General features: G+C 41.7%; 1 long non-coding RNA gene across 1 annotated transcript in view; it reads left to right on the top strand.

Annotated features, from left to right (window-relative positions):
• The window catches only part of LOC307216086, a 90,950-nt gene extending 77,846 nt beyond the window's left edge, over nucleotides 1–13,104 (top strand). The window contains exon 4 of the long non-coding RNA XR_013838898.1: nucleotides 12,983–13,104. This is a non-coding gene — a long non-coding RNA (uncharacterized lncRNA). The remainder of the gene's footprint in view (nucleotides 1–12,982) is intronic.
• Nucleotides 13,105–15,902: the final 2,798 nt, after the last annotated feature.

Consider the following 15,902-nt stretch of genomic DNA (forward strand, 5'->3'; position numbering starts at 1 on the left):
ACTCTTTGCCCCTGCTGCCACTCTTTTGTCTCTCAAATATTCACTTTCCTTTCTTTCACTTTTCTAGGAACAAAGTGAAATTCCCCATGTAAATCATAAGGTGGCCAACATTATAGAGTGATAAATAAGATGAGCATATTCCAAAAAGGACAGGCTTTTCTTCCTATAAGAATTTTTAAAGAGACAGAACCACCATCCACCAGTGTGTCCCATTGAGAACTGAGCTGAAATTTCTCAGACTTTATTTTTTTTTTAAGAGAGAGAGAAATTGAGATTTGCTTTTTTCTAAAAAGCAAAGAATACTTCACATAATTTTATCCACCATTTTTTTTAATGTTGCGGGTTGCCATCATCTTCCCTCAAACACCCTGGAATGGCACTAAGGGCATGTTCACACGACCACTTACTACTCATCCAGTTCACTCATTAGCCACAATTAATATCAGTCCTGTGGTTTATTGGCAACTGCTGCGTTTTTCTCAAATCATTTTCAATTTGACCTGAAAACGTAAACCACGTCCACTTCCTTCTTAAGAAAGGTGTGTGCATTTGAGACAGCAGTTGCACACGCACAGATGAGCACACATTGCAGGCTCATCAGTTGGAGCTGTGGGGGGGGGGGAGAGTTGCAGAGGCAGGGAAACCCAAAAGGCCAAGTGGGTCACATGAAGACATTCCCGCCCCCTCTCTGATGTGAACAACACTGCACAAATGTGACTTGAAATGCAGTGGGAGGAAGTGATCTCACTGCATTTTAGCTGCTGATGTGAATCTGGCATTTCAGTGAATGCAGCAATAGTGGCCTGACTGTTTCTGTTACTTGTGGCAGTAGCAATTGCTGTGGGAGGAATGGGGAGAGATAGGAAAAGAGAGAGAAGCTCTGTGGCTGCCACTGCTGATGGTAATGACTATTTGAGAAATGTAATGAAATGATATGCCCCTACCCCATGCAATTTCTCTGGCTACAAATAGGGTGGAGAATATCAAGAGGCTATTTGCTCACTGCTTTAGTTGACTCACATAGTACTTCGAGGATGATTATTATGACTGCACCTGCTAAAGCTCTGTCCATTTTGGTGCATAGCACCCCAAAAAGTGAACATTATCCTCAAGCTCCATATGCCTATTAAGAGTAGTTTATTTGTTTATGTTACTAAAGAAATGCTCCTGCTGCCACATATTTGCTTCACCACTCTCATGTTGTGGAAGTAACTTCCATTGTGTGTTTGTGTAACGTCATTTGCAAATTCCAAAATATAACTTTTGCACCTCGCCCTGCAAAGACATGCACAAGCTGTCCAGCATTGCAAGTCAGTGTGTCTCACTATGGCGGGGGATGGTGGCAGGCAGGATGAAAGTTTGACTTTGGACATCACAAAGGAGCATGGGGAAGAGGAAAGTCATTTGCCCCTTAGTCAGATTATTTGACAGTCTGAAACTCGGTCACTTTTGAGAGTAAATGGAATATAAAAATCCTGGGAACTGTAATATATGAAAGGTATTGGGAATTGTGTCTCTTTGGATGAAAACTACAGTTTCTGGGATTCTTTTTTTTGTCGGGGGTGCTTTAAATATATGGCCTTTACCTTCAGTATCAAAAGATATGTAACCAAGGGTAGCCAATGTGGTGCCCACCAAATGTTTCTTGACTATAACTTCCTCATCCATGGCTATTGGCCATGCTGGAACAACATCCGGTGGGCACTTCATTAGCTGTCCTTGATAGGAAGTGAGTGATAGTGTATTTTTTCTGTACTATTGCTATATTTCAGCTCCATTAAGGAGTACCTTCTTCTGTAAGTGAGACAGTAGCTCAGAATCTGTTCCTAATCAAAATTAGCTGGTCTTATCCATCAGCACATTAATGAAATGAAATAGGTATTGGCTTCATTCATATGCTGAAGCCTGAACTGAAACTACTACGTTTACCACTATCTCATCTTCATATACTGTTATCTCATGAAAAAGTTATTTTGTAGAATACCAACATTTTCATTACCTTTGTTTTTAATCTCCTTTCATCATCAGAGCTTATTTTAGGTATTAGGCGCTCCCATTGCAAAAATCATGCCAAAGGCAAGTCAGTCTTACATTTTCCATTTCAAACACCATCACTTTATCCATTAAAACAAAATTATATGTGCCTATTTAATTTGTTCCCCTAAATGCTATTTTCTGACTATTATAAAGGATAGTGATACCAATTTTATGCAATTATGTAACAACTTTAATTTGCAGATTGTGAACGGTTCAACAAATGGCGATAGAAGCGGGGAGTTTACATACTTCTCCCCCCGAGGATGCAGTGTCATCGACTATATTCTTGTCCCTTATAATATTATAAATTCGATCATGGACCTCAAAATTGGAACGCGCACTGAAAGCGATCATCAGCCATTATTGCTGTCTATTAGCTTAAAGGACGAAACCAAAATAACTAAGCACAATATCATAGAACCTTCTCAATACAAACAAATGACCCAATTAAAATGGTCCCAGGAAATGAGTGCAGAAGTGGGGCATAAACTTACAGCTAACCTGAGAAAACAAGTATTATTCAACTTAAAGACCACTAATTCCTACTGTGATATTCCTAAAATTTATAATGAAATCTTCCAAATGCTTGTAGAGCTTAGTACTCCACCTAAAGTTTGGGAACTTAAATATAGCGCTAGCCCTTGGTTTGATGATGAATGTTTCCAGCTAAAAAGAAAACTGCGCCAAACATTTAAAAATAATCGCACTAAACTAGAGCCCTCTTATCTTGATGAAAAAAGAAAATACCATTATATTCTGGCCGAAAAGAAACAGAAATACGCAACCCAACAATGGCTACAATTATTCGACTCAATTCAGAGTAAAAACAACAAAGCGTTCTGGAGCCTAGTGTACGGAGGACTGAAAGCCGAAAATCAACTAACTCTGCCACCAATTGCAGAATCCAAATGGTCCCAATACTTTACATCTGTATTTAACAATCTACACGGTGAACCTAAAGGAAATGAAACCATTAAAAATAAAATTAATAATTAAAAATAAATAATTAAAAATAAAATTAATAAACTCCAGGAGTGGCCAAGGGTAGAGGAAGAGGAAATTAGAGAGATAGTTAAAAACTTCAAATCGGGGAAATCTCCTGGGCCAGACGGTCTACCAATAGAACTATTTAAGACCTATATAGATTGGTGGGCAGAACCCTTAGCTCAATTGTTTACTCTTATAGATAAATATGGGACCATACCTGAGATATGGTTAAGATCAATAATTATTCCAATCTTTAAAAATGGCGACCCAAAAGAACCAAGGAATTATAGACCGATAAGCCTACTATCAGTGATAGGGAAAATCTACGCTAAGCACCTCCTATCTAAACTTCTTACCTGGATGAAAAATCTAAATTTACCAGGGAAAGAACAAATAGGTTTCTCCAAAGGTTGCTCTACTCTAGATCACTGTCTTACACTTATGCATCTGGTTGAAAAATACAGATCCCAAAGGCAATCTAAGATATACGCTGCTTTTGTAGATTTTCGTGGTGCATTCGACTCAATTGACCGCCCAAAGTTGTGGAGGAAACTCACAGAATTAAAAATTGATCAGCGCTTATTGATTCTAATGCAAAATCTACATTCTTCCAATACCTGTCAAGTCAAACTTAATACCAAAGGTCACCTCTCCTCAGACATCCCAAACTCGAAAGGGGTAAAACAAGGGTGTATTCTTGCCCCCTTTCTATTTAATTTATTTTTATCAGACTTGCCAGATTACCTTCAAAAAATAGAATCACATGCCCCTAAACTCAATCAGAAACCAGTTCCTCTCTTATTATACGCAGACGATGCTGTCTTACTATCACTAACGAGCTTGGGTCTGAAACGTCTTATATCTTCACTGATCCTTTACTGCGAATGTAACAAACTCTCTATAAATTATGAGAAGACAAAAATTTTGGTCTTCTCGAATGGTTGGAAATTAGAGAAATGGAAAATAAGAGGGCAAGAAATCCAACAAGTGAAAATCCATAGATATCTGGGAATCTTATTCCAGAGCAACTTAGGGTGGGCAACCCATCGCACAAATGCCATAAAACAGGCAAAGTGCATCTCATCAGCAGTTGCCCGTTTTTATTATCAGAAAGGTAATCAATTTATTCCTGCGGCCAATCAGATATTTCAAGCAAAAGTGCAATCCCAGATATTCTATGGTATCCCGCTATGGGTCCAAGCATATAACAGTGATATAAAAAAGATTCACTCCAGCTTTTTGAGACGTATTCTTGGACTCCCTCTTATGATCAAATATGAAACAATGTGTGCAGAAATAGGCATACACACAATGGAATACTGGGCATGGTCCACCTCAATAAAGTATTGGTTACGCTGCCATTTTCGCTGCCCTCCATCAAGTCTGCTCGCTGATTTGCTCAAAGACCCTTATAAATCAAGATGGTATCAGCACCTTGAAAAAAAAATTGAATCTTTAGGCATCGAGCTGGAGCTCCTGTACAATTCTAATGAGCAATATATTCTCCATAATATCCTAACTAGACTAAAGGATGTCGAGAGACAAAATATTATGGCAGCTGTAAACAAAATTTGCTCCCCCAGATTCTACGATTTAAATATCTTAGATTGCAGAGCCAATTACGTCTCTAAATTAACAATCCCAGCCCAACGTAGGGCTTTTATGCTGGCCCGTTTGAATGTTTTTCCCTCAGCATTTGTCTGGGGAAGATATCAAAACATTCCCAGAAGCAAGAGATTCTGCAGATGTTCTATGAATGTCCCGGACACTGTAGAGCATATCCTCTTTCATTGCCCATTGTACAGTACGCTCCGTCAACGCGTGCTGTCCCCCCTTTCGGGTGGTCTGGAACCCCAGCAAGCTGAATGTGTGAGACTCTACCTATCCGACGCTGACCAAAGGGTAACGGCGGGGGTAGCCGAGTTTTTGGCAGCAGTCCTCCAAGGAGCAGGTTAACAAGGAAAACCACTGATTCTATATGTATATATTTATATTTGTATGTAGCCAACTCCTGCCTTTTTATATATATCTCAAGGCTTTTATATGTTATTTTCCTTTTATGGTTTTACCAACATAATGCCTAATAAAGGTTTGATAAGTAAGTAGATACCAATTTTCAACTAAATCGGCTACATCTCCACAATTAGCAATTAGAGCTTCTGTTCATCAGTACAGGTTGTGAGAAGATACGGTCTTTTGGAGCAATTTTGTCTCGTTCAGTTTGCTCTTAAAACAAATGGGTTCTTCTTAGTGATCCATTGTTGCAGACACCTTAGTACAACCTGCTCTATTTAATATTTGGCTAATTTTCAGTAATGTGAGGCATGTTGGAGGGTGTGCATGGGGATGGCAGAAGCATGCATCTTTCTAAGCAAAGCCCCGTTGTATTCAATGGAGCTTACTCGCAGGTTCGTGTTCATAGGATCTCAGCCTGTGAATGAGATGAAGAGCTGGACTCTGAAAGGGAGAGGGAGAGAGTGTGTTACCTGTCTGCACATATGCACTTGAACTGGAGAGATGTCACTGGAAGGAGTTCAGAGGGTGATTAGCTGAAGCAGAGAAAGCAATGTGGGAGCTCATTGGGCAGGTCAGTGAGGTATATCTGCTGTTTTTGGGCTTTCATACAAAGAGAAACTGGCTGACTTGGGTGAGTGATATACTCAGTAAGCTTCAGGCAACAGGGCTAGGCTAGGGAGCCCTCTAAGTCAGATTCTATACACATCTTTGACCATTTCACTAGTACTCAATCTTCTTTGCCAATATGACCTGATTACTCGTCTTCAAACACCTATTCTTTTGATTGTAGATGTATCTCAAATGTAGGGTCAGCCAGTGAGTTTTCTGGGCAGGGAGGCAGATTGAGGACAGACAGAAAATACTTTCCCACATAACACATTATCTTTTCGCAATACGTTGTTGCCAGATGTGATGGCTACTGGCTTGGGTGGCTTGGAATTGGACAAATTAATGGAGGAGGGCCTATCTAGGAGATATTAGCCATGACAGATAAATAGAACCTCCGTGTTTCCAACAGTATATCTGAATACCAAATTCTGAGTACTGAATGCTAGGGACCTGCCATGGAGGAGAATGCTGGACTACATGGATCAGCAGAGAAAGTGTTAGCTGGTTCATAGGCTATTCCTGTTGGTTTCTGCTCTCTTCACTGTGCAGCGAAGTGCTTGTCACGAGGCAATGTTTACATTCCACACTCAGAGTTGCTGTTGGAGTTTCTCACGGGAAAGGAGACTGGATGTGACGTACACTGGTTTCCTGTTTTTCCCAGTTCTCTCCGTGCTTCAGAGGGAGAGGATGCCTCTCTGCTCCTTGCAGAAGCAAGATGCTTGTTTGTAAGCTCTTAGCATTGAAGTGTAAATAAAGTAAAATAATGTAGAGTATGTGGCACGTACTGCTCATCATTCCGCTGTGCTCGGGACTCTGCAAAATCAACATTACTGGTTATGGGCCCAGAAAAACGCAATCAATCTGACGGATGGACTTCGGAGTGCCGGCAAAGAATGCAAAGGAATGCAGAGGGACAGATCGGACGATATCTCTGCGCGTCAGGATGATTGATGAGAGGTATGTTGCTCATGCTCCGGGCAGCCTGCCAGCTTCTAGTTAATGGCTTTATGGCTGGACTTTGAACTTTTAGAGCTGTTTGCCGGGCACAGGCAAAGGCTCAAAGGCACAAGCTTAAAGGCTTGGGGAGGCTGGAAACTGAAAGCGTTTTTGAATTTGCTTTTGGAATAAGGTTTGAAGCAGCAGTGACGCAGCTGATTTAACGCAGCAGAGATGGCTAATGCAAAGCTAGCTGATGCTTTTGGGATTCCCAAGCTCAATAAGAAAAATTACGCAGACTGGGTTCTCTATGCTGAGGCTGTTCTGCGGAAAGAGGGTCTTTTTGAGGTGATTACAGAAAACCCCCCAGCTCCATTGACAGATGCATGGAAAGCTAAAGATTCCAAAGCAAGGGGAACTGTTACATTGATAGTATCCCCAGAAGAGCTCTGTCTGTTGCGTGGTAAGACCTCAGCCAGAGAAATTTGGGACGCTTTGAGAGAGGCTCACTTGAGGACAGAAGCTGGATCCACTATGTTTTACTTTACCAAGCTGCATAATATGGCTCTTGCTGAAGGTGGAGATGTGCGTACACATCTGATGGAGATGCAGAATCTGAGACATGAGCTGCAACAGAGAGGACTCGCTTTTCCAGAGGCTGTGTATTCCTTCATGATACTACATTCTTTGGGTTCAAGTTGGGAGTCTGTTGCCACTCAGATTGCTGTACAGCCAACTGCTCAGCTGACAGTGGACTATGTTACTGCCGTGATTCAGAATGAAGCAAATCGCCGGGGTGCTAGCTGCATGGGTAAGGGGGAGTCTTCACAGACGTCATCCCAGAGTGCAGTGGAACCACCAGATGGCGCCAAAGCTTTGAAGGCAGTGAAATGCTACTCGTGTGGACGTCTAGGCCATATGAAAAGGGAATGCAAATATCCCAGGGCCAAGACAGAGCAGCGCAGCGGAATCTCATTGCGTGGAAGAGGCCAGAGCAAAGGCAAAGGTCCGGTGTCCAGGACAACGCAGCACAAGGCAATGGTCTCACGCTTCACTCCAGAGGTTGCAGAGGTCCAGAAGACGTCTAGATCTTTCCTCGTTGTTGATTCGGCTGCAACGCACCACATGTGCAACGATAAGCGACTGTTCGTGTCTTTTACACCGCAGGAAGGTGCAATTCACCAGGCGGATGACCACACAATCCCCAGTAAAGGCTACGGAACTGTTGTTCTTCACAGTTTGGACTTATCGATAAAAGATGTGCTTTACGTACCAGATGCCAAACATAATCTGCTCAGCGTTGGACAGCTGAATGAGCGGAAAATTGACGTTTCCTTTAAGAACAAAAAGTGCATCATCACAAAGAAAAATGATTATGTATTGCATGCTGAATATGTTGATCGTTTGTATGTTTTGTATTTTGATGATGATGTGCAGGATGAAACTTGTTGCATTGCAGGTTCTAACAAAAGTTTGCATGCAGAATGTATTCATGATTTTCATCGCAAATTTGGTCATTTGCATTTTGAGGCAGTATCTAAAATGCCTGCCTTGGTTGAAAGTATGACTATTAAACCCTGCAGGTACCACATGAAGTGCAAGGCATGCGCAGCAAACAAGGTGAAAATGGCTGCGAAAGGTAAGGTGTCTAGTAGGCAAGCTACAGAACCATACCAAATTGTTCATGCTGATTTGGTTGGACCACTAGCGCCCTCTTTGGGTGGAAACAGGTACTTCATGGTTCTCATTGATGCATTTTCCAGGTATATTTATGTGTACACTCTCAAGCAGAAATCAGAGGCTTTTCCAAGGTTCAAGGAATTCTGTGCTTGGTTGGAAAATGTGCATGGTAAGAAGATAAAAATTCTTTTCACTGATCGCGGGGGGGAATTCACTTCTCAGCAGTTTGAAGCTTTTCTGTCTGAGAAAGGAATTCAACACGATTTGTCTAGTCCTCGCTCGCCATGGCAGAATGGACTTTGCGAGAGGGCAAATCAAACATTGCTTCAAGGGTTAAAAACCTTGCTGCATGATGCAAATCTTCCAGAGAGTTATTGGGCCGAAGCTCTCTCGTGTTTTACTTACAGTTATAATCGCAGGTTATCTTCAGCGATTGGTTGTACCCCCTATGAGAAGATGTTTGGCAAAAAGCCATACATCAAACACATGAAAATTTTTGGTTCTGACATGTGGGTTCACTCACCACAAAACTCCAAGTTAGACAAGCGTGGTTTGCATGGTATATTTCTAGGTTATCAGAAAGGTTCTTACAGAATAATGATGACTGACTCTAAGACAATTAAGCTCACAAGAAGTGTTGAGTACAATGCCAAGTGGGCGGAGAATGTGGGAATTTTCCAATGTTATCCTGATGACAGTGATGAGACTGAGGATAGTCAAAAGCAGCCACAGCAACCCACACCCACTGATGAAGGTTCTGATTCTGAGTCTGAAACTGAATCGGGTGATTCAGAGGATTTCAAGAGTGCGAAAGCCTCTATGCGACCCTCTGAAAGCTCTGATCAAGAATTGGAGGAACCATTGTTCACAATAGGTCACTTTTCTCCTAAGAAGGAAGAGGAGAGTGTTGAAGACCTAAGGCTAATTCGCAGGTCACAAAGAGCCACAAAAGGCAAACCTCCAAAGAGATTTGCTGATGAGTTTGCTAAGATAGCAGTAACAGCTGTTAAAAGCTCCAAAAAGGTATTTGAACCTTCAAGTTTCCAAGAAATCCAGGATTTGGATTCGAAGGAAGCTGAGCCATGGTTAAATGCCATGAAGGCTGAGCTTGATTCCTTAGAAAGGAACAAAACATGGGCGCTTGTTCCAGTAGTTCCAGGAATGAAACTGCTTGGAAGCAAATGGGTCTTCAAAGCGAAGACTGATCAAAATGGCAAGATAGTCAGACACAAAGCCAGATTGGTAGCCAGAGGTTTTGCACAGGTACCAGGTGAAGACTATCACGAGACCTACTCACCCACAGTGAGGTATGAGAGCATTAGGCTTATGCTCAAGCTAGCTGCAGAGGAGAATTTACACATTAGTCACCACGATGTGAATACAGCTTTTCTGTACGGATCTCTAGGTGAATCTCTTTATATGCTTCCACCTGATGGCGTACAGGTAAAACAGGGATTTGTTTGTGCTCTGAAAAAGTCCCTTTATGGTCTCAAACAAAGTGCACGGTGTTGGCACACAAAACTCACTGAGGTATTGTTTTCTCTAGGTTTTCAGCAAGGGAAAGCTGATCCATGTGTATTTATCAAAGAGGAGGGGCAAAAGAAATTGTATTGCTTGTTTTATGTTGATGATCTTTTATTCTTTTGGGATGATGTCACAATGTACAATAACGCCCTAGCTCAACTGAAAGAACACTTTGACATGAAAGATCTTGGTGAGGTAAACAACTACCTATCTCTTGAAATAGAGAGAGATCAAGATGGTAACATTCTAGTACACCAGTCACGGAAAATTGCTGATGTGTTAAGCAAACTAAACCTGATGGATGCTAACCCTGTAGACACACCGATGACAACAGGTTATCAGGTAGATGACACTGAAGAAGCATTTTCTGACACTACACTGTACAGAAGTGAGCTAGGCAAGCTAAACTTCATTGCCAGATGTTCAAGACCAGACATTGCTGTTAGCTGTAATTTGCTAAGCAGACAAGTCAACAATCCTACTGTTAAGGATTGGAAAGCTCTGAAACGCATAGCACACTATTTGAAAGGCACTATGCATTACAGACTGAGATTTAACCATCAGAAGTCTGGTGGTCTTGAGATATTTGCAGATGCAAGTTTTGGAAGTGACACTACAGACAGGAAAAGCATGTCTGGAGTTTGCTACATGTACAATCAGGGTCTATTTGATTGGTCATGCAAGAAGCAAACAACAGTTAGCTTAAGTACTTGTGAAGCTGAACTGAATGCACTGTCTTATTCACTCAAAGATTGTGAATGGTTGTTACAATTGTGCAAAGACATGAAAATTCCTGTCAAATGTCCAATCCAGGTTTACCAGGACAACAAAGCATGTTTGGCTTTGCTGAATTCTGAAGGTTGTAAGCAAAGCACGAAGCACTTGCAATTGAAGGTGCAACATGCTAGGGAACGTATTCAGAAGGGACTCGTAACGGTGTCCTATATGCCAGGTAATAAAATTCCTGCTGATGTATTGTCCAAGATTGTATCAAGGGATCAACACTGTACCTATGTGCAGAAGTTGGGTTTGTACTGATATTGTACGAACACGCTGCCCAGTGATGTTCACAGAAAGGGGGAGGATGTTGGTTTCTGCTCTCTTCACTGTGCAGCGAAGTGCTTGTCACGAGGCAATGTTTACATTCCACACTCAGAGTTGCTGTTGGAGTTTCTCACGGGAAAGGAGACTGGATGTGACGTACACTGGTTTCCTGTTTTTCCCAGTTCTCTCCGTGCTTCAGAGGGAGAGGATGCCTCTCTGCTCCTTGCAGAAGCAAGATGCTTGTTTGTAAGCTCTTAGCATTGAAGTGTAAATAAAATAAAATAATGTAGAGTATGTGGCACGTACTGCTCATCATTCCGCTGTGCTCGGGACTCTGCAAAATCAACAATTCCTTCCCTCACAAACCATATCCACTTTTTAAGGTAATCTGTAGAGACAGTACCCAGAGCTGCGCTTCAAGAGGACACCAGTTTGCATTTGTGAGAAGCTGCCTTTGTCTATGTGCAGAGTGCAGATCCTGTGGCTATATACCCAGGTAGTGTTTTCTCATGTCAAAATGTGTCGTGTCAGTGTCTACAGCTTGAGCTTTTTTAGGGGGATGACATCTGAGCTCTACATCAGGTGGCAAAATATCTTGTGTTGGCTGTGCTGAAGCTTGGCATAAGACAATCACTTGAAAATCTCAGCAGTGTGTCAAAGGCTCCAGGGAACAGAATGAGGCATAGCACAACAGTGTAATCCTATGCATGTCTGCTGAAAGAGAGAAAGAAAAAGAGGAAGGAAGGGGGAGAATTGATAGAATAAAGTTGGGGTGGCAATGAAATAATTCATTGAAATGATATAAATAGAACAGTTCATTTCTCAAGACAAGACAAATCCTAGAGCTGGCCCTATAATTAGTTCTTTAGCTGTTATGGGGCTTTTCTTTATTCAGTAAATGCATGCATAGTTTGCATAGTATAAATAGGGATTTTATTTATAACTCCCAAGTCTCTACACTCAAATAATATTGGCTTCCTGCAACTATTTAGTTTAATTCTGTGCAAACCTATGTAATACAAAAGACATAAAAATTAGTATTTATACTATGGCTCCATAGCCTTTAATGATGTTCTAGTTCTAGAGATTTCCTCTACAGCAAGGTCAGTTATGCAGCTTTTGCTTAAATCACTTTAATTTGTTAGAATATATTAAATAGCTTCAGTACAATGTTTGGACTGTAATATTAGACTTTGTCTCCATTTTCATTAAATTGATTAGTTATTTAATATGAAAGCAGAATAATATGATTGCACTGGAAATCCCAAGAGATGGATTTAATCTCTTACTATATTGGTGGGTGGGGGAGGGGGGATATAGGCAACTCTAATTTTCCAGAATATTAACTGGTAAAAAAAATCAGCAAAATAAAGATTTGTTATACTAAGTGGGGCTGAATGAGATGAGATTGGGAGAGAGAGAGAGAGACTCTCTTCCTCTGTCACAACTGTTGAGTTTACAGGTTTTGCAAATCTTTGTAGTGCTTTACAGTGCAGTTTCATACATGACTCTTCAGAATATCAGTAAGCCAAATTGAGTTCAGTGGGGCTTAATGACAGGTAGGTGGGCAAAGGACTACAGCCTTAAAAACCTAAATGCATTCAGTGTTTTCTACAAGCCAGCCACTGAGTTGGTCTTCAAGCCAACAGCGGTAATGAGAACTCATTCCAGGTTCTCGACCTATCTGTCTATCTACTCAAACATTTATAAGCTGCCTTTCAAGTCCCCCAGGAGGTTAGTCAGACTACTGTTGACTACATGGTTAAGATATAAATTACTGGACAGGGAACCTAAGCAACCTTAAGTCTTGGGATGGGAGGACATTGATAGTGATTAGAGTTGGTTGAAGTTCTTTGCTAAACAGAGAAGAAAAAGAGAGAAAACCACCTTGAATACTGTGTTGACAGTCAGAATGAAAACTTGTGTGTGTGTGTGAAAAATACACCTAAATATTTAGAATGTAGTGAAATAGCTGCTAAGTAATTGAAATGTCAATAGTTCTACTTTAGTGAAGTTGCAAAATTGCCTTCACATATCATTGATTCAGATTTAAAAAGAACTGTGTTGATGGACAAAACGTTCAACCAAATGGAAGAAGTAATGGGAACAAAATTGCATTTACACAGATATTTATGTGTTTTCCTTCCAGATGTCTGCAGTAAACTTCCAGTTTTTGAATTGCCTCTAAGACTAATCCAGCTATCTGCCAGGCAGCAATTAATTTTCTTGTGCTATGTTGCTCATGCAAAATACACTTCTCAAAATAAACAATTCCTTGCCCAAGAATTGACTAGATGAAGCAAACAAAAGGAAGGCTTCAGCATTCTTGTGGTCAGACTACTAGCAGACCCTGAAAAGGGTGCACAAATATTAAAAGTATTTTAATATTTCTCCCTTACGCCATACATTTTCTTATCTTGCTTCTAAACTGGAAGCTCCTAGCACTACTGAATCAATGCTCTTTCACTGTAAGCTACACTACACACAGAATTTCAGCTGAATTCCCGTACTTTAGGGAGATAGGCACCTTTTATATGCATTTTGCTATGTTCTAACCATACTAAGGGACATGACATATCAATGTGAGGAAAGAAATGTGCAGTTTTAATACCAATTTTTATCAATACTTTGCACTAAAACACTTTTTAATTGACTATTGCATGGTTACCTGAATAACTTTGTGAAGTGTCCACTAAAATACATTGGTGCTAATTGAAAGATCAGCAAAAAATTAACCCTGTGCTTTAAAAAGCAGTATTCTTTTTAGATCACTTATATAGAAGCACTTTTTTTTTAAGGTGGGGAGGCTAACATGGCTCCCTAAAAGGGGCCTGATTACACCCCCCTGCAAATTCTTCACTCCCCCCAAGACCCTAAAAGGTAAAGGTAAAGGTACCCCGACCGTTAGGTCTGGTCGCAGACGACTTTGGGGTTGTGCGCTCATCTCACTCTATAGGCCGAGGGAGCCGGCGTTTGTCCACACACAGCTTCCGGGTCATGTGGCCAGCATGACTAAGCTGCTTCTGGCGAACCGGAGCAGTGCACGGAAACGCCGTTTACCTTCCCTCCGGAGCGGTACCTATTTATCTACTTGCACTTGACATGCTTTCGAACTGCGAGGTGGGCAGGAGCAGGGACCAAGCAACGGGAGCTCACCCCGTCGCGGGGATTCGAACCGCCAACCTTCTGATCAGCAAGCCCTAGGCTCTGTGGTTTAACCCACAGTGCCACCTGCATCCCCAACCCTCCAAGACCCTACCAATATATAATTCTCTCCTTAGCTGATCTTCAGGAAACAGCTGAGGGTGGGGGCCGGAGGAAATGTCCTGTGTGTAAAGCATGTGGGGTAGTCACATCCACTCCTTGTATGTGGTCCACTGGAGGTTGGCCGAAGAGGGCCAAAAAAGTGAGCCAAAACAGATGAATGGTGATAGACACACTCCATATGTTAAAACCGTACCCTTAGAAAGATGGATGAATAAAGCTAAGGCGATCTACACCTTTTGATATTGCATTGTTGTTCGGCTCTTTTCAAAAAAGTCAGGTTTCCTGCAATCTGAAAAGAGAAAACACAGGAGAACAATGCTTTGATGGCAATGTCATGTAGAGTTGTAAAAAGTGAGGGGTGTGTGTGTTTATTACTGTGTAAATGGATAGCATGGAAGCACTCCCACAGTAAGGGAATGGACTGTCCCATGTTATTTCAAGTCTTCAGCTCTGCTGGATTTTTAATTAAGATTTTCATTAAAAACGTATTGGGGTCAGAGCTTAGAGCTGAATTAAAGTCAATGGGATAAATGAAATGATGCACCTGAAAAGCTGGAGGTCTGATGAAAACCAAATATGGGGGGAAATTCACATACAGGAAGCTGATGTGATTTTATTTATGTCGATGCAGGATTTAAATAGGTGTTTACTATTACTTTTTTGTTCACATATTCAAGCAGATTGACCTTTAAAAATGATATTAGTGTCCAAGGTCATACTTTATTGCATTGCCATTACTGTAGACTGCAGAAAAGATATTTGTGTACATGGATCACTATGGTACAAGTAATAATAATAATAATAATAATAATAATAATTAATAATAATTTTTATTTATACCCCGCCCTCCCCAGCCAAGGCCGGGCTCAGAGCGGCTTACAAGCAATAATAAAAACAAATTGAATGATTACAACTTAAAAACAAAATTAAAATACAACATTAAAATATGGAAACATTAAAACATTAAAATGTAGCCTCATCGCAGGAGGAGAAGGAAAGGAAAAAAGAAAGAAAGGGAGGGAGGGAATCAAATTGGTTCCAAGCCAAAGGCCAGGTGGAACAACTCTGTCTTACAGGCCCTGCGGAAAGAAATCAGATCCTGCAGGGCCCTGGTCTCATGAGGCAGAGCATTCCACCAAGCCGGAGCCAGAGTTGAAAAGGCCCTGGCTCTGGTTGAAGCCAATCTAACTTCCTTAGGGCCCGGGACCACTAGGGTGTTGCTATTTATGGACCTTGAGGCTCTCTGTGGGGCATACCGGGAGAGGCAGTCCCGTAGGTACGAGGGTCCTAGGCCGTGAAGGGCTTTAAAGGTCAAAAGCAGCACCTTAAATCTGACCCTGTACTCTACCGGGAGCCAGTGCAGTTTAAAAAGTACTGGGTGAATATTCTCCTGTGGCAGAGACCCCGTGAGGAGCCTCGCTGCAGCATTCTGCACCCTCTGGAGTTTCTGGGTCAGCTTCAAGGGCAGCCCCGCGTAGAGCGAATTACAGTAGTCAAGCCTGGAGATGACCGTCACATGGATCACTGTGGCCAGGTTGGGGCAGGAAAGGTAAGGGACCAACTGCTTGATGCGGTGAAGGTGGAAAAATGTCGCCTTGGCTGTTGCTGTAACTTGCACCTCCATGGAAAGGGAGGTGTCAAGGATTACACCCAAACTCTTAACGGAAGGCAATGGCACTAATTGGGCCCCCGCAAGAGAAGGGAGTTAGTCCCTCATCCCCATGCCATCCCGACCCAACCATAGGACCTCTGTCTTCGAAGGATTTAGTTTCAATCGGCTCCCACGAAACCATCCAGCCACA

Source organism: Podarcis cretensis (genome assembly GCF_951804945.1).
Source record: "Podarcis cretensis genome assembly, chromosome: 5".
In the NCBI taxonomy this organism is placed as follows: Eukaryota; Metazoa; Chordata; class Lepidosauria; order Squamata; family Lacertidae; genus Podarcis; species Podarcis cretensis.